The following is an 18923-nucleotide window of genomic DNA, read 5'->3' as shown; positions in this document are numbered from 1 at the left end:
TCATTCAACTTAGACTACAGTTTTGTCTTTATGCAGTAAGAAATTAATTACTGTTCAGTAAAACATAACAGTGTACAAAAAGTATCTGCCTAAAAATAATGAAGCCCACATCTAGTGAAGGATTCAAGAGAACAGGAAAGTACAATTACTTTCTAAATTCCTCAGGATGGAGAGAAACTTTAATTCATATCTAAATCACAAGTATTTATTTTCTTCTTTCTCACAAAACAAAACAAAATGAATCCTCTAATGAGCCATCTTTTGTTGAAAGCTACTTTGCAAACCTCTCAAGTATAATATTCACTTTGTCATAAATCTTGATGGTTGTCTTGACATCAGTAACAGCAACGGTCTCACAAAAATAATGACTCAAAAGGGACATTAAACCATCACTGTAGAGTAAATAATTACTTTAAATAGCTATATTGTTCTGTAATTAATATAGTGAAAGCATCAATGTACAGCCTTTGAAATGTGGTCCTGGACATTTTATTATTGAAATGTGTCCCCAATGCTTGGATTAAACAATAACAATTTTTCTTTTCATTGTGTCTGGTTTGTGAATCAGTTGGAATAAGACAGGCACTGAAACAAGGCTCAAAATCTGTTTACTCCATTTTTTGTGCATGCTGGCCAGCACGTTGCTCTTTTTTAAACTAAAGTCATTCTCAAAAAGTTAGTGTTTAGTCACAGCAGTAAAAAATACTAAGTTCCTCATTAGAGTCCAGCCAAAAAAAAAATCAAGCCCACATAAGCCTTCTAGTTACTACGTGGGGCAGTACAAAGGACATGCCATTTCTGTAACACAGGGATTTGCAGCTATACTTAAATACAGCTTTCCACTAGTGTATTGTTTCTATTTCCACATCTCCAGGTTAGTTGCAGTAACACAAGGTTCTACTAAGAGATCTCTTAGAACCATAAAATCAACCAGGTTGGAAGAGATCTCCAAGATCACCTGGTCCAACCTATCATCCAGTCCTAGCCAGTCAACTAGACCATGGCACTAAGTGCCTCATCCAGGCTTTTTCTGAAGACCTCCAGGGATGGAGACTCCACCACCCCCCTGGGCAGCAAATCACTCTCTTTGGGAAGAACTTCCTCCTAACATCCAACCTAGACCTCCCCTGACACAACCCGGGACTGGTGTCCCCTTGTCCTATTGCTGGTTGCCTGGGAGAAGAGACTGATTCCCAACTGGCTATAGCCTCTCTTCAGGTAGCTTCTCCAGGCTAAACAACCCCAGCTCCCTCAGCCTCTCCTCATAGGGTTTGTGTTCCAGGCCTCTCACCAGCTTTGTTGCCCTTCTCTGGACACGTTCCAGCACCTCAACATCTCTCTTGAATTGAGGAGCCCAGAACTGGACGCAGTACTCAAGGTGTGGCCTGACCAGTGCTGAGTACAGGGGAAGAATAACCTCCCTTGCCCTACTGGCCACACTCTTCCTGATGCAGGCCAGGATGTCATTGGCTCTCCTGGCCACCTGGGCACACTGCTGGCTCATGGTCAGCTGCTATCTACCAGGAACCTCAGGTCCCTTTCTGCCTGGCTGCTCTCCAGCCACTCCGTCCCCAGCCTGTAGTGCTGCTTGAGGTTGTTGTGGACAAAGTGCACAACCCTGCACTTGCCCTTGTTAAACCTCATCCCACTGGCGTCATCTGAAATCTCACTGATTATGCACTCAATCCCCTCATCCAGAACATCAATAAAGATATTGAACAGGGCTGGGCCCAGGACTGATCCTTGAGGAACACCACTAATGACTTACTGCAGCTGTAGTTCCACCCTTTCACAAATTTCACTCAGCAAAGAGAGGCAATGCAGACAAAATATTGCTCAAAGTATCTGCACATACCTATGAAATGTCAATATGAATTTACTTCTTTACATAAGAACAGACTGGGTAGCATACAGCACAAGCAGCAGGTACTTAGGACTTTTTCCTCCCCTTTTGTGGCAAGTGAAAAACCCTACTATGGTTTACCTCTGCAAGCTAGATATCCTATTCATTATAAAAATGCAAGGCAATTTTGAAGGGCATGTGGAGATTCTATATTAAAATGCAATTGTATACATGACTGGGAGTGACCAGTTTATTTCCAGTAATTTGCTTTCAAGCTTGCTATCGATGTAAACAGAAAGCTACAATTGTTTTCTAAATACATCAGTGGAATGCAGGGCCAGCATATACTTATCTCTGTCTAGTGGAAAGAGCATTTAGGCTGTGCAAAACGCTAATGATGGAATTGTCAGTCAACCAAGCAAACAGCTTTTTTTCCTCCTAATTATGCTCTTGGAAGATTTTCACAGCCTCTTTAACCTCAGTCCCTCACTATTTGTGAGCTCTTACTTCTGTTAGAGGGTTTTTCTCTCACTCAAGTCCAGAAATCTTTATCTCCAGTTACTGTGAAAGTTCTGAGATCCACAGGTCTGTGTATTTCTGTAGGCTGATTTTGAACTTCACACACACATAGAGTATCACACAGTATCATCAGGGCTGGAAGAGACCTCACAGATCATCAAGTCCAACCCTTTACCACAGAGCTCAAGGCTAGACCATGGCACCAAGTGCCACGTCCAGTCCTGCCTTGAACAGCTCCAGGGACGGCGACTCCACCACCTCCCCGGGCAGCCCATTCCAGTATCCAATGACTCTCTCAGTGAAGAACTTTCTCCTCACCTCCAGCCTAAATCTCCCCTGGCGCAGCCTGAGGCTGTGTCCTCTCGTTCTGGTGCTGGCCACCTGAGAGAAGAGAGCAACCTCCTCCTGGCCACAACCACCCCTCAGGTAGTTGTAGACTTCAGGCACTGAAACCTCACCTGCCTTACACCAGTACCTAAATACCTGTTTAATACATGAATGGTACTATCAGGTACCTTTTAGAGTCAAAACCACTCAGACAACAGGTAAGCAAAGACTGAGAAGGCTGGATTAGGAACTGATAAAAATGAACAGGGATTCACATGCCTTTGTGGCATTATTTTGTACATAGGAAGAGCTAGCATGTGGTAGGTAGCTACAAAAGATTTCTTAATTAAATCATTTGTAGCTAAGAGACACGGGGGCTGTTTAGTCTGGAGAAGAGACGATTGAGAGGGGATCTTACTAACGTTTACAAATATCCAAAGGGCAGATGTCAAGAAGAAGGCGACAGTCTCTTTTAACTGTTGCCCAGTGACTCAATAAGAGGCAATAGGTACAAACCAAAACACAGGAAGTTTCAACTCAACATGAGGGAAAACTTCTTTTCTGTAAGGGTGATGGAGCACTGGAACAGGCTACCCAGAGTGGCAGTAGTCTCCTTCTCTAGAGACTTTCAAGACCTGTCTGGATGTGTTCCTGTGTGACCCGCCCCAGGTGATCCTGCTTTGGCATGGGAGGTGGGCTCAAAAAATCTTCAGGGGTCACTTCCAACTCCTACCATGCTGTGATTCTAATGTGACAGTTTTTCAGCCTGCAAGGTTAGACCACACCTTGAGTATTGTGTTCAGTTCTGGGCCCCCCAGTTTAAAAGGGACATTGAGATGCTTGAGCGTGTCCAGAGAAGGGCGACGGAGGTGGTGGAGGCACCGTCCCTGGGGGTCTTCAAGAAAAGACTGGATGAGGCACTTAGTGCCATGGTCTAGTTGATTGGTTAGGGCTGGGTGATAGGTTGGACTGGATGATCTTGGAGGTCTCTTCCAACCTGGCTGATTCTATGATTCTATGATGAGGCTGGTGAGAGGCCTTGAGCACAGCCCTACGAGGAGAGGCTGAGGGAGCTGGGATTGGTTAGCCTGGAGGAGGCTCAGGGGTGACCTTATTGCTGTCTACAACTACCTGAGGGGTGGTTGTGGCCAGGAGGAGGTTGCTCTCTTCTCTCAGGTGGCCAGCACCAGAACAAGAGGACACAGCCTCAGGCTGCGCCAGGGGAGATTTAGGCTGAAGGTGAGGAGAAAGTTCTTCACTGAGAGAGTCATTGGACACTGGAATGGGCTGCCCGGGGAGGTGGTGGAGTCGCCGTCCCTGGGGCAGTTCAAGGCAAGGTTGGACGTGGCACTTGGTGCCATGGTCTAGCCTTGAGCTCTGTGGTAAAGGGTTGGACTTGATGATCTGTGAGGTCTTTTCCAACCCTGATGATACTGTGATACTGTGAAGTGATCTGCCAAGTTGGGTCATACTCTCTTCATGATGTTAGTGTCAGCTGATGAGTTTAAGAGGTCATTCTGTCTCTAGCTGCTAATTGTTCTCTTTGAAATAGGGTCTCACACCTTCTAAATCTGCTGCCTTTTTGCTCCTATGATAACATACCCTGTTCTGTTTTAGTGAGAAAGAAAAGTTGTGTCAGAAGAACTGTATTCCTACTGTTTAAACTAACCTATCTTATGTTTACTCTAATGAGTAAGACATTGCTTATGTCACAGACCTTCAGGAATAGAGAAGTGCTGGTAACCTCTGTTAATACAAGCAGAACAAAACCAAGGCATGCATCTAGACTTAATGCACAGCCTCAGAAGGCTACACTGGTTTTGGTTTTTATTTTCCTCAAAGATGAACATAAAGTTACTTGTTACTCTGAGTATCACACTACCAATTTTGAAATGGGAATGGAAATCACTTCAGAGGAACGTTAAGAAAATCACCTAGTGGATAATTACAAATCTTTTGTACACCTACACAAAGCACCACAAAGGTGCTGTAAAATTAACAGTTCTTTCTGTGCAGGAAAAGCAATGACTACTCTTCAAACCACAAAAAAAAATTAGCTTTGCACTAAATGTATACAATCTTCTAATATATTTTTATGTATTGGAACATATACACAAACAGCCACAACAGCAGCTAACTTAGAAAATACTCACAAGTGGCTGTGATTTCTTACTGTTAGGAGTACGTTCCTATTAATCTTAGTGAAGCTAAAGCTACTTCAGTCAAGTTCTTTGTGATTAGAAGGTGGCTTCAACTAAACCACAATAGCCTGGAACAAACAATCTGGACTAAACCACTAGTGCATGGTGACAAATGGTATAGACACCAAGGAATGATGTTTAGGTTAGTATTCTCTGAATATTGTAAGTTTACAGAGCATTCAAAGAGCACAGTGTAGCAGACGGATAAAGTTTGCCTGTTGAATTACATGCATCTCTGTTCCTATCAGAATTGTAAATACAACACTGATACAAGTTACTCTGAGAATAAGTTGCAGCATACACTTACATAATCTTCTGCTAATGTAAATTGTAAAAAAAAAAAATGCTTGCTGTTAGCTAGAAGCATGACAGAGTGATTTGAATGCAAGCAGTTAATAGTGAATACTGTCTTTGTAAACACATTTTGATGGATTTAGCCCCATTACTTATAAACCAAGCAACTGAACCAAGTGCAATTAGAATATTGAATGTCTTCAGTATCAAAACCCTTGCAACTTGCTACAAGACATATTTCATGTCACTCAGAAGCAATAAACACTGGATTTTAGTATTGAATTAAAATAACATTTTTATCCCCAGTATTCTCTATCAATACAAATGCTGAAAACATTCCATCCCCCTGTTTTTTGACATGAAGGTATCCAACACAGTGAATAAAAGGATGGGAATTTGAAGCTAAAGTCTGCTTTTAATTCTGATCTTTCAGTCACACTTTGTATGAGCCCAGCTGCACCCAGACTAAAACTGGGAATGCTTCTCATCTTATGAGTTTGAGTGTACATCCCGATTGTGTAATGGGAGGGCACTGGGCTGACATTATCACCTGCAAGTAACATGGGCAGGAAATCAAACCACACAAGATGAGAACAATATTGTACAGGTGCAGCTCTAAATAACCTGCCTTGGGCAAAAACTCACTAAACTCCAAAGCTTCTTTATTTAGTGAAGAAAAAAACTGCAATCAACAGGTGAAAGACAAATATTGAATAATCACTGTAGCCATGAACCATTAGCTGCTGTATCATTACACAATGCCTACTGTTCAGTGTCACCTGACACAGCTAGCTAGTTTGAAATCATGGCTAAAAAAATTCCCTGCCCTCAAAAATTGCATGTTTCCACACTGCCTGCACAAGTAGAATGCCTCAAAATGCATGTACTCAAACCTTTCCCTGGGTTATGGCATTCACATGATCTCAAAAGGTCTTTAAAACAGAAGGGTCATAAATTGCCTTTTATTATGTAAGCACAAGACTGAAGATTCTTCTGTATTCAAGAAATACAGATAATGGTAAAGTAGAATTGACTTCACAAATTGAGAAATTTCTAAAGATGCTTGAAATCAAATGTCTTATAGTACTGTGATACTTTCTTTTGTGTTTCAGAGCCAGAAAATATTCCACTTTAAATTATTCATTAAAAGAAATAGGTTTATTTTCTTTGTCAAGCCATTTCTCTCAATGCAGAAAACTGTGAGATGGGCTCCCTCTAGAGTCTTATCTCTGATACAAAGTTTGACTCACAGAAGAGTGCATAGGTCATTTACATATGCCAACACCCTACTTAGTTCCCTTCCCTTCCAAACAGTTCTGATGTACCACCCTTCACATTCCCAGTTAAATTGCTTTATGTCCTCATACAGAACAATTAAGTGCTTGCTCTTCTATATACCTATCACAAGATCCAAATAAATTTTGAGATATGTCAAAAACCTGATGCTAATTTTAGAAGTGTGATCTTCCACCTGTATTAAAAAAAAAATCTTTAAATAAATGCATTATGTATATGCAAAAATATCCTTTTCCCCTTGAGCACCTCGTAAAGTTGTTTCAATAATTCAAGCAGATCCCATAGTGACCTGAAGTTTGAATCATAGAATCAAGCAGGTTGGAAGAGACCTCCAAGATCATCCAGTCCAACCTAGCACCCAGTCCTAGCCAATCAACTAGACCATGGCACTAAGTGCCTCATCCAGTCTTCTCTTGAACACCTCCAGGGATGGCGACTCCACCACCTCCCTGGGCAGTCCATTCCAATTGCAATCACTCTCTCTGGGAAGAACTTCCTCCTAACATCCAGCCTACACCTACCCCTGCACAACTTGAGACTGTGTCCCCTTGTTCTGTTGCTGCTTGCCTGGCAGAAGAGACCAAGCCTCACCTGGCTACAGCCTCCCTTCAGGTAGTTGCAGACAACAATGCGGTCAGCCCTGAGCATCCTCTTCTTCAGGCTAAACGACCCCAGCTCCCTCAGCCTCTCCTCATAGGGCTGTGCTCCAGGTCCCTCACCAGCTTTCTTGCCCTTCTCTGGACATGTTCCTCTATCTCAACATCTCTCTCGAATTGAGGAGCCCAGAACTAGACACAGCACTCATCGTGTGGCCTGACCAGTGTTGAGTACAGGGAAAGATTAACCTCCCTTGTCCTGTTGGCCACACTGTTCCTGATACAAGCTCTCTTGACCAGCTGGGCAGACTGTTGACTCATGTTCTGCCTACTTTTATTCAGGTCTGGAGACGCTTTGGCACTGTCACAAACATGACAACATGCAAGCAGATTCTTGGGTCCACGGTAGCAACAGAAAGGTACAAGAAGTTTGAGTGGACAATTTTTGCCATCCAATAGCAAAAACAGTATTAGAAGCCATATATATGGAGCATATATCCCTGTTTTCCACTCAGAAGACAACAGCTGTGGAGGGAGATGGTGAGCTGCAGAGGCTGTGCTGTGTCCTCTTTCCCCCACCAAATCTGTCAGAGAAGCAGAGTTGATGCAGAGTAGCTGAGGGAGTATTCTAAACCAGGAGGAAGACCAGCATTGCTAGATTTTCTTCCCTATGCAAAAGGAACTCACACTGTGGATGTCAGGGTATAGCCACTAACACAATTCCACAAGCAGCTCTATGTAAAAAGCAGTATTTCTTTCACCTAATACAAGCAGCAGTGATTAATCCCAGAAACACAACAAATTTGAAAAAATAAGCTGTTTCATTTCAGTTGCTATAAACTAGTGAAACAAACAACTGAGGAGGCTCAGGGGTAACCTTACTGCTGTCTACAACTACCTGAAGGGAGGCTGTAGGCAGGTGGGGGTTGGTCTCTTCTCCCAGGCAACCAGCAACAGAACACAGCAACAGAGTCTCAAACTGTGCCAGGGGAGGTACAGGCTGGATGTTAGGAGGAAGTTCTTCCCAGAGAGAGTGATTGGCATTGGAATGGGCTGCCCAGGGAGGTGGTGGAGTCACCATCCCTAGAGGTGTTCAAGAAAAGACTGGATGAGGCACTTAGTGCCATGGTCTAGCTGATTGGATAGGGCTGGGTGCTAGGTTGGACTGGATGACCTTGGAGGTCTCTTCCAACCTTGTTGATTCTATGATTCTATGAACTGGGGGGAAGGGGAACTTTTGAATCACAGTGCAAATCTAGCACCTTCCCAGCCTTGTGTTTTCCATGTCTTTTTGTTCACCACTCACTAGGAAAGAAAACATAATACTTCTCACGTAGGAAAACATACTACACTGTAGATGTGACAACCTCTTCTAGAATGAAGAGGTTATTAGTTCTGCATAAATCTGACAATCACAATTATGTAACTAATACAGCTACACATGTATAACTTACAAAAATAAATACATGGATTAAAAATCTATCATTGAGAAGAGATAGAACAAATGGTTCACATACTTCCTAATGCTAGGATTCACACTCATTTTGCACTACAGTTCTAGACCTAAATCTCATATTCTACTTATGATAAACAAAAACTCCAAAAGAAACCCAACTAGAATCACTAGATTAAGATGTCTATTACATTTTCTTCACAACAGATTTCAGATTATTTCTTTTCCTCATTGCAAATTATCAATTAACTTACAATTTCCTTTGCAATGTACCAAGTGCATTGCTAGGATGATATCATAGTCATGTCTGCAGAGTCTGGCAAGGAAACATAATGACTACAAATTGTCACGTCCTAACTATCTCAGTCTTCCTTAAATTCTTAGGCTGAGCACAAAAACTGTCTGTACATTTTCTTTTAAAACAGTGGCACTGCTTAAGAAAAGAATATGCTGGATGGCATCATGCAGTCCCCTAGGTTTTTGATAAGTATATGGCAGAGTTCAGTCAGTTAATAGAATGATAGACTTAAGCAATAAGTTCTAGAAAAGCTTCACTTACTAATATAAGGTAATTTTAAAAGAAAGTAGACAAGTAGAAAAAATATACTATGTCATATTTTCTTTATGCTTCAGTGCAAAATTACATGTGTAATTACATCACACAAATTTTCTTTACTACTGCAATTAAGACTTCTTTCTAGTTTTACCTATTAACAAAACAAGTAGCATCTGTTATGATGCACTGGAAAGTGATTGTCAAACATGTCATACAACATCTCACAAGTTTTCAAGCACAAATCATTTCAAGACCTTCTGCCTTCAATTCATATTAGCTTACTTTATTCTATCACAGGTACTACTGCTCCTCACAAGATGGGTAAATGATGTCTTTTTGGGGGGTAGCATGCTTGGAAGATTTTCTTTTTTTTAAATAATTGAAGATATTAATCACTATCAATGGAATTTTGTCCAGGGAAAACCCTTTTTGGTAGCTACTTATTTTATCCAGAAGGGCATCAGTCAACATTCATTCCAGAACTGGAATATATTGAGTCCTACAAGACACCACCAGAAAGCATAGTAGCATTCAGTCTGCAATTAAAATACTTTTATAACAGCATCCCACAAAAAATATGTTCAAACATGAATAAATTGAGTAGTTACTCTAAACAATTTGTCTATTGATTTCCTTAGGAAATCCACAGCCACAGCAGACAACTCACTATCATACCTCCATCAGGGTGACTTTGTAGCTTCAAGCTCTTAATGCTGTTAGATCAGCTGCATCTTTGGCCTGGGGCTGAGCCAAGGACATGCATTTGATATTCCCAGCTCAAAACCAAAGCAGTGCACTTCTGGGAGCTCCGATTTGTAAAACAGATGATATGAAGTCAAAGCAGAGGGATCTGAACATTAAACTGCTGCATCCTAACTGAAATAAGCATGATGTTTTGCCTCTTCCTAGGAGACAACCACTGAAAACACTCCTTTCAGCTGAGCCTGATACCTTCTGACCCAGCAAACCTTGTAACACTATTACTGTAAATTTATCCCACTGCTGAGATCGGTGCAATTGGATAAGCACAGCTTCTCTGTGCTGCAGTCCATTTCAGACAAGGGCCTGCAGTCAGACATCCTTGATTTCACCAGGGGCAGCCCAGACTGTAGTAAGGTCCAGGTATGACGTGATTCTAGGTGGGACCCAGGCTCCCCACCTGCAGGTCCAGGTCTCGCTACAAGGCCATGCACATAGGTAATACCCGTCTGCACTAACAGATCTACCCACATCTCAGCTGTGCTTCCAGAAAGATATTCCAGATGTTCTTTTCTTCCAGGGCAGGACTGAGCTGGTGGAGCACATACTCATGGCTGCCCACACCTGCAGTCCCTCAGTACAGCCACACAGCTCAGCTTTGGCTACAACAGTGACTGAATACTGGTATTAAAGTTGCTTACTGTAAAAGCAGCTTCAAAGCTCTCAATAAATACTGCATTTTTTTAACAAATGCTAAGCAGTTTAAAATAGCTTAAATATTTACAAGAAATATCAAAGGCAGTCAGGGCTGAAGCATGTTGATTTGCAATTTATGTATGAATGCTAGTTTACATAACAAAAATGAATCACAGTGACTCTGGCTTCCACCATACCCTGAAAAATCTTGGATCACGTTCATACATTATGGCATTTCTACAGCTGTTAAATCTATTACCTTGATTGTACAGATTGAAGTTCTGCAAACACATACAAACATCCTCTTTTTTTTTTAAGTATAAATAAAGCACTTCACTGCAGTCATGGGTCTCTTACACTGCAGTCATGGGTCTCTTATTTTTTTAAGCATGAATGCACACAGGCATATAAATGCAAAGTGATTACTGAGCTGAGGCCTCATGCTAAAACTGTTTCCTTTTACTTTGAAAATCAACAATAGCCCTCCTTCTCATTTGCTTACAAGAAACCACATAGAATTACAACCTCTCACCTTAAACAGAGGACACTGTTAAAATCAAACATGAGCTTTTTCATTACCAGTTCAAACATCACTTAGTAAAGAACCTGAGATTTCCAGAGCTGTGAAGATGACACTGTGGAAATTCCCAGCGAGTTCAAAAAGACTGGTACTATACAAGTTCACACCACAGGGAAAACAGTTCTCTTGTTCATAATCCAACATAGCAACCAGAGTGGGCATCTAAAGCACTCTGTTTTTCAACTCTAGCATATGTTTATTCTAAGAGTCTCAAGTGCAAACTGACTGAATTGATTTAAATGCAAGTGTATATCAAAAGTTTCACTTTAATTTCAGCACAGAAGTTAGAACTATATGATGATTCAGAGCACAAATTAGGAATCTATTTATGGACCATGAATTTTAAGAGGGGCACAGGGAACAATTTTAAAGGAATACAGATAAAAATAATGCCATTAACATCACTTTTAAATTAATGAGCCAAATTTAGTTGGTTATCATTCCTCAGGCTCGTTAAGGATATGTCAATCAGAAGGAATTTAAAAGAATACATTGGGATTATATATCAGGCTTTTAAAACATTTTCTTTTCACCAGAAATTACAAATACAAAGTAAACAAATGGACAATGCAAATCAAGGTTTTAAACTCCCTGTAGTATCTCAAAGGCTTAAACACTGCAGCACCCTGTGCAGTCAGATGTATAAACAACAATATGTGTCACACTGAGCATGCTTTTCCTCACAATGCCATCCTCAGGAATCAAACCAAGCATGATATCCAACACAGAAAAAAAAAACATTGTGTGTTAAGACAGCTACAATACAGGTAGAAGCCATGTTAATACAGCACATAGTTGTGTGTAATTTGATGTTCCAGTTATTCCAGAACATTCCCTCAGCTCCCTACTGAGGTTGCTGGCAGAAGCCACTTTCCATCCTATGAAAGCAGTCCTGGCTAACCAGGACTATAGCAGCTAAACACCACTTCCAGCCTGCTGTAGTAAAATAATAAATAAAATAATGACCTATCTGCCCAAAAGGAGGGTGATTTTAAATCTCAGTGACAACAGAACAGTTGGGTTTCTAGTTCTGCAAACAAGCTGCCACACAGTTTGCTTCTACTGCGTTTGAGGATATGTGGAGATTCGTTGAGGACATGTAGTTTTTCGCTACACACCACATGCTATCATTAAGTTCAGAAGAAATGCAACTACCACAAGGAAATAGTAAGGCACAAAGACAAATAGAATAGCATTGTGGCAGATTTATACACTGACAAGGGTAAGCATCTTGAATAAACAACACCAAGCAGCTCCATCACAAACCCCTTGTTTTGCAGAGCGTTTTACAACAATAATGTTTGTGATGTCAAAGGAACTATTTTTGTGAGTAAACATTCATCACTGTGAAGAACAGACCACAGCCTAAGCCAATAATCTTTAAATAACTGACCCAGTATGACCACAGCAGTCACTTTCATTGCCTTTGACAAGCATGATTTGATATCCTCTAGCCTAAAAATTTACATCCAACTCTGCCTCCTCCAACCCAATTTGCTGAATTATTGTCTTGCTCCCTTTTAATTTTTGTCTCTACTTCCTCTGAGTAGAGACTCTTTAGTCCAAGTAGCTACCTTTGGACTAAAGAGTCTACAAGGAATAACCACCATCTCTGATGAGCACAACACCTAGGCATAATACCAAGCATGGAGGCAGAAAACCTGGGCTTCACACGGTAGCAAACTGTTCAACTGCACACATACACAGACTAGCAGACCAAACACTGAAGTGTGACAAAGCTGTGGTGTGAAGGAAGGAAGCAGGACAAATAAAGACTCATCTAATTTGTCCCAATTCTATCATCAGCTTAAAGTCAAACAGTTCAACTTGCTGTTCATGGGCCATAGCCATATCCCATAATATATGAAGATGGGAAATCTTACTACTGCAGTAAGAATGCTTTATTTTGTGTCCAAACAATTCAGCAATTCTGAGCTGTCTGGCAAAGGGGCCAGTGCAGCATGCAAAGTGGTAGTAAGTCAGCAGAATTAGAGTAGGATGAAAAAAAAACTGAAGCTCCCAAAAGGAAGTTTAAATGACAAATGAGAAGGAAGCTTATCTTACATATTGACTAAACACTGTGAATATTAAGATCTGCTTCCACTTGTGTCTTTTTTTTTAAACAGTGACAGATCACGGTCACTGCTATTCTGTCCAGAGTGACACATCCATCATCATCTTTTAAACTTTCTGCTTTGGTTTTAGACTTTTTGAGGAACTGTACTGCTGTTGTTATTCTTCTGCTCTCTTTAATAAAAACTCCTCCAAGAACACCAGTGACTGAATCATCAATATTTAAAACATCAAATGTTGAGGTACTCAGACAAATCCAGCACCTGCTACACTGTGGCAGCTTGCATGCCTCACTGTACATAGTCTCATTTCAGGAGATGTGGAGTTCTTTTGTAACCAGTCAAGTTTATGGATGCACTGCACACCAACCAGTCACCCTTGTCCTTAAATTATTAATGAATTAGGAAAAACTGTTAAGCCACAGCAAGGTAGAGGAAATCTGTGAATATTTTAAACCTTTCATGGACTGTTCTAAAATATTGTAACTCAAAGCTTATGTCTACAAAACATCCTATTTAGACTTACAAATGCAACAATGTTAACACTTCATGCGCTTATAACAACATCTGTATATATTAAACTGTGCATTAAAACATGCATAAAGATTTCTAGGAGGCCATCAGGAAACAACATAAGGGGGGGGAAACATTTTATAACACCATAATCATATTGATTAAAAAATCAATAAACAACTGGCAGATCAAATAAGATAAAGCACATTTTTGCATTCAAGACCCAAAGTGAAACCCAAAAACTGTGAAGTATATGACACAGGAAACATCTGCCCCCACAGTCATACCTCATTCTATCTTCTTATCTTTTCTGAACTGTCAGAAACTGTCTTCTGACAAGCACCTTGAAAATAGCTTTTCAATTGCATCAGAGAATCTCCAAATACATTTGAAAGCTGCAGCCAAGTAAAGCTCTGCCTGTTTATCAGACCCCACTCAATTTATAGAGGATTTTGAAAGTCTGCTAACAAGGCTATGGGATTCCTGTGGGCTCCTTTGAATGTTTAGGGTTTCATTTGGATTTGGCAGGTGGCTTTCACTTGGGTAAAGGTTTCCCAGGACCAGGCCAGTGGGAACGACTGAAAAGACTTACTGTTTCTGCCAGTTACAAGTTTATGCTGATGAACTTGCAGCCTGCAACAGGAATTAGTTTGCAGATACCATGGTCTGAGACAAGTGTATCCTACAACACTTTCACCTACACCTTCACCAACAACTTCAGCAATGATGAAACAGTTTGCAGGAAAAAACCCAGCTGATGAATGGGAAAAAAAAACCAAATCCCATCTCCTCCTAAACTGCCCACCATGCATTCCACAGAAACCTTCAGACTGCTGCTGTCTACTTTAGCTTTTATTCTTCTTTAAACTGCTAGTAAGAACAAAACCTTAAATGACAAAAACTTATAAAGTTCAAAATGTGCTAAAATTAACAGAATTTCTACTTGAAATCCTCTCATTGACAATTATTGCATATTTCACTGCAGGAAAAAGAAAAAGCCCTTAGCAAAGCTTAATGCTAATTTTAAAGCAATCAAAAATGCATAGATGTTATAAATGACAAGAAACAGCTCTGTAACATCTTGACTATTTAAGTGGAAGCAGATGTTTTACATGGCTTTACTGTTTAATTAAACATTTGAAATGTTCTAAAAAATTATATCTGATGGCACTTTTTCTAAGTTTAAATTACAAAATAATTTTATATATGCATCAAATTCAGCAGAAATAAGTTGCTACTGTATGTGGATTTTTGTTTAATTAATCTAATTTCAATTCTCCAATGAAAAAATCTAGTTGCCCATCTCTTTACTACTATTTTTATTTCATGGCAACACTATTTTTTTTTCCATGATTCAACTGGGTTCCTCTATTTTAAATAGTCCTAAATTAAAAGCCAGTATTTAAGATTTTCCCTACACAAAGACAGGAAGAAATATTTTATGAAGATAAAATAACAAGATAGAGGTATGGATGCTGCTACAAGTAAAGTACTACTGCCAAGTATGAAATATTTGAGAGAGATGATAATGAAGGTTTAAAAAATGCTTAGAATTCACATCATGAAAGACAGATAAGAGGAAAAATGCATGATGTCCCCAAGTTTGACACTGTCTGCCATAACATCCTTGTAGGCAAGCTCAGAAAGTCTGAGTTAGAAGACTGGGTAGTTAGATGGATTGTGAACTGCCTAAACAGAGCCTAGAGGGCTGTGATCAACAGCACAGAGCCCAGCTGGAGACCTCTGTGTGTTCCCCAGAGGCTAGTACTGGGTCCAATCTTACTCAACATCTTCATCAACAAGCTGGATGAGAGGATAGCATGAGCACTCACCAAGTTTGCTGATGATACCAAACTGGGAGGACTGGCTCAGAAACCACAAGGCTGTGCAACCATTCAGCAAGATCTGGATAGACTGGAGAGCTGGGAAAGGGGAACCTAATGAAGTTCAACAGGACTAAGTGCAGAGTCCTGCACCCGGGGAGGAAGAACACCATGCACCAGCACAAATTAGAGCTTGACCTGCTGTAAAGCAGCTCCATGGAGAAGGACCTAGGACTCCTGGTAGACAAGAAGTTATCCATGGGACAGCAATATGCCCCTGGGGCCAAGAAGACCAGTAGTGTCCTGGGGTGCATTAAGAAGAGTGTGGCCATCAGGTCAAAGGAGGTTCTCCTCCCTCTCTACTCTGCTCTGGTGAGATCACATCCGGAGCATTGTGTCCAGTTCTGGTCCTCCCAGTTCAAGAAGGATAAGGATACATTAGAGAACGTCCAACAGAGGGCTATGAGATTAAGGGACTAGAACATCTGTCATATGAGGAAAGGCTGAAAGTCCTAGAGATGCTTAGTCTGGAAAAGAGAAGACTGAGAGAAGTTCTTATTAATAAATATCTGAAGGGTGGGTATCAAGAAGGAGGTGCTAGTCTTTTCTCAGTGTAGGACAAAGGGAATGGATAAAAGTTAGAACACAGGAAGTTCCACCACAATATGAGGAAAAAGTTTTACTGTAAGTGTGACAGAACATTGGAGTAGGCTGCCCAGAGAAGTTGTGGAGCCCTGAGAGACTGCATGTATCACCATGTGCTAAATAAACCTTTAGTAATTGCAAGACAACATCTCTAATCCAACTGAAGGATCCCAAGTCCTTGAATATGCACATAAAGAGACAGATGTTGCAATAAAGAGTCCCTCTGTAAGTGTCATTTATACTCTGAAAATCACAACCAAAGAACCATCCACTAATTCACTTTGTCAGATAAGTGTTAGGAAAGAAATCTTTCCACAGATAGCTTTTTCACCATTAATTTGACAGATGTTTCGTCTTCCAAAAGTTTGCAGTAACATGAAAATTACACACTAATTTCTCAGGTACCCTCTAAGGTATTTTCATCTTTGTCAACTAAACACTTTTCCCCAAATATATTTCACAATTGAAATGTTTGTTAAGACAGCCAAGACTGAGAAGCAAACACAAAAAGCATGGATCAATTCACCTTCAACAACAATCCTTAGGTGCTTCTATATCAGTTTAACATCAGATGAAGCATTTTGTCTACATAAGTGAAAGTTTAGAGAGTGAATGAGAGGCCAGTGGGATGAGATTTAATAAGGCTAAGTGCAGGGTTATACACTTTGGCCACAAAAACCACAAGCAGTGCAACAGGCTGGGGACAGAGTGGCTGGAGAGCAGCCAGGCAGAAAGGGACCTGAGGGTACTGGTAGATAGCAGCTGAACATGAGCCAACAGTGTGCCCAAGTGGCCAAGAGAGCCAGTGGCATCCTGGCCTGTATCAGGAACAGTGTGGCCAGCAGGACAAGGGAGGTAACTCTGCCCCTATACTCAGCACTGGTCAGGCCACACCTTGAGTACTGTGTCCAGTTCTGGGCTACTCAACTCAAGAGAGATGTTGAGGTGCTGGAACGTGTCCAGAGAGGGGCAACGAAGCTGGTGAGGGGCCTGGAACACAGCCCTGTGAGGAGAGGCTGAGGGAGCAGGGGTTGTTTAGCCTGGAGAAGGCTCAGGGGTGTCTACAACCACCTGAAGGGAGGCTGTAGCCAGGTGGGGGTTGGTCTCTTCTCCCAGACAACCAGCAACAGAACAAGGGGACACAGTCTCAAGCTGTGCCAGGTGGAGGTATAGGCTAGGTATAGGATATTACGAGGAAATTGGAATGGCCTACCCAGGGAGGTGGTGGAGTTGCCACCCCTGGAGGTGTTCAAGCAGAGTGGATGAGGCACTTAGTGCCATGGTGTAGATGACTGGATAAGGCTGGGTGCTAGGTTGGGCTGGATGATCTTGGAGGCCTCTTCCAACTTGGTTGAGTCTATGATAATTTCAAATAGCAGGTGCATGGAGGGGCAAACTGCAAGAAATTCTGTATTGTAGGCATTGGAATGAAATGCAGAATTGTCTTTGAAACAGAAGATTCTTGCAAAGACTTTGTGTATGTACTTAACAATCTGCTTTCCAGGTCCTACTCATTAAACCAGGCATGTGTTTTTCTCCACAAATAGTAGAACTGGTAGCAACCTCAAGAGCTCTTAACCATGCTTGAACTTTCAAGAGCAGTCCACTCCATTGCCCCCAAACACTGTGCATCACTTCCAATCTCTGAGCTTGACCGCCACGACTAGACCAACCCAGTGCCCTGCGCCAAGGATCCAGGAAGCCAAATTAAGATGTGTATGACTTGCTTCACTGTCCTCTGCCCAACAGCAAGAGCTGTGCTCTGCTGGAAGCCTCTGGCAATGTTTTAGGCCTCTTCGTTTAGACATTTACACCACTGTGGGTGTAAGAAAGGCAAGTGACCAACTACGGTGCAGCCACCACAGTCCTGCCACCCACTCCTGAAAGCCTCTGTCCACCACCGGCCTTAGCAAGCTGCAGGAAAACGACTCCTGAGAATCACAGAAGCATTCAGGTTCCAAAAGACCCTCAGAATCACCAAATCCAACCGAAAACGGACCCGTTGCTGTCCTTTGTCTCCAAAAGCCTGGGAGGCATCTATGACTCTGTTCTGAGCTCAGGGAACAGACTGAAGCACTACGCCCGGCGGCCGCATCATGCCACTCTCCTCCTCAACCCTACCACTTCATTTACTCCCACCATCCCCAACCACCGCCGAGGACTCTCCGGGGCCGGGGCCGCGATCTCTCGCGTGATGGCAGCCCGCACGACCCGCCACATTGCCGACTGCTGCATGCCAACCCCGGCTCCAGGCGGCGGCAGCGCAGACTGCCCAGGGCAGGGGGCGGATCCGGGTGTAGAATGGGCGGGCTGGGGCCGGAGTTGAGGCGTCCCGGCAGGGAGAGGTCGGGCGGAGCCGAGTCCGCCACCCGAGGCGGGCGCGGCGGCCACGTCAGCCCCGGAGCCGCCCCGCCCGCCTCCGGCCCAGGGCCGGATCCCGCCGCGGGCCGCCCTTCCGCCCGGCGCCGGGGTGAGGGCGCCGCCGCCCCATGCTGCTCCGCGCTCGGCCCGCTCCCTGCGCCGGCTCCTCGCCTCTCTGAGCCGCCGGCCGGCACCGCTGCCCTCCCTGAAGCTTCTGCGGAGGTCGCCCGGCGCCGAGGCCGCAATAGCAAGCAGGGAAGGAAACCGCGCGGCAGCCCCGCCCGCGGTCCCTGGCCGCACACCCCCTCTCCCGCCGCAGCCCGACTCCCTCCCGGCCTCCCGCTGCTGTTACCTCGGTCCTCACTGCGGCAGGCAGCATCCGCGGCCCTCCCAGCGGTCCTGCACGCCGCGGTGGGTCCAATCGCTTGTCTTCTGAGTCTGTCCGGCTT

At 42.7% G+C, this 18923-nt stretch overlaps 1 protein-coding gene across 1 annotated transcript in view; it reads right to left on the bottom strand.

Moving 5' to 3' along the window:
- PDE1A (phosphodiesterase 1A) overlaps window positions 1–18911 on the bottom strand; it is a 272683-nt gene extending 253772 nt beyond the window's left edge. The window contains exon 1 of the mRNA XM_064161668.1: window positions 18827–18911. The gene's annotated coding sequence lies outside the window, so the exon portion shown is untranslated. The remainder of the gene's footprint in view (window positions 1–18826) is intronic.
- Between the last annotated feature and the right edge of the window lie 12 nt (window positions 18912–18923).

The sequence above is a fragment of the Pogoniulus pusillus genome, chromosome 2 (genome assembly GCF_015220805.1).
Source record: "Pogoniulus pusillus isolate bPogPus1 chromosome 2, bPogPus1.pri, whole genome shotgun sequence".
NCBI classification, from domain to species: Eukaryota; Metazoa; Chordata; class Aves; order Piciformes; family Lybiidae; genus Pogoniulus; species Pogoniulus pusillus.
This window is presented reverse-complemented; position numbering and strand designations above follow the sequence as displayed.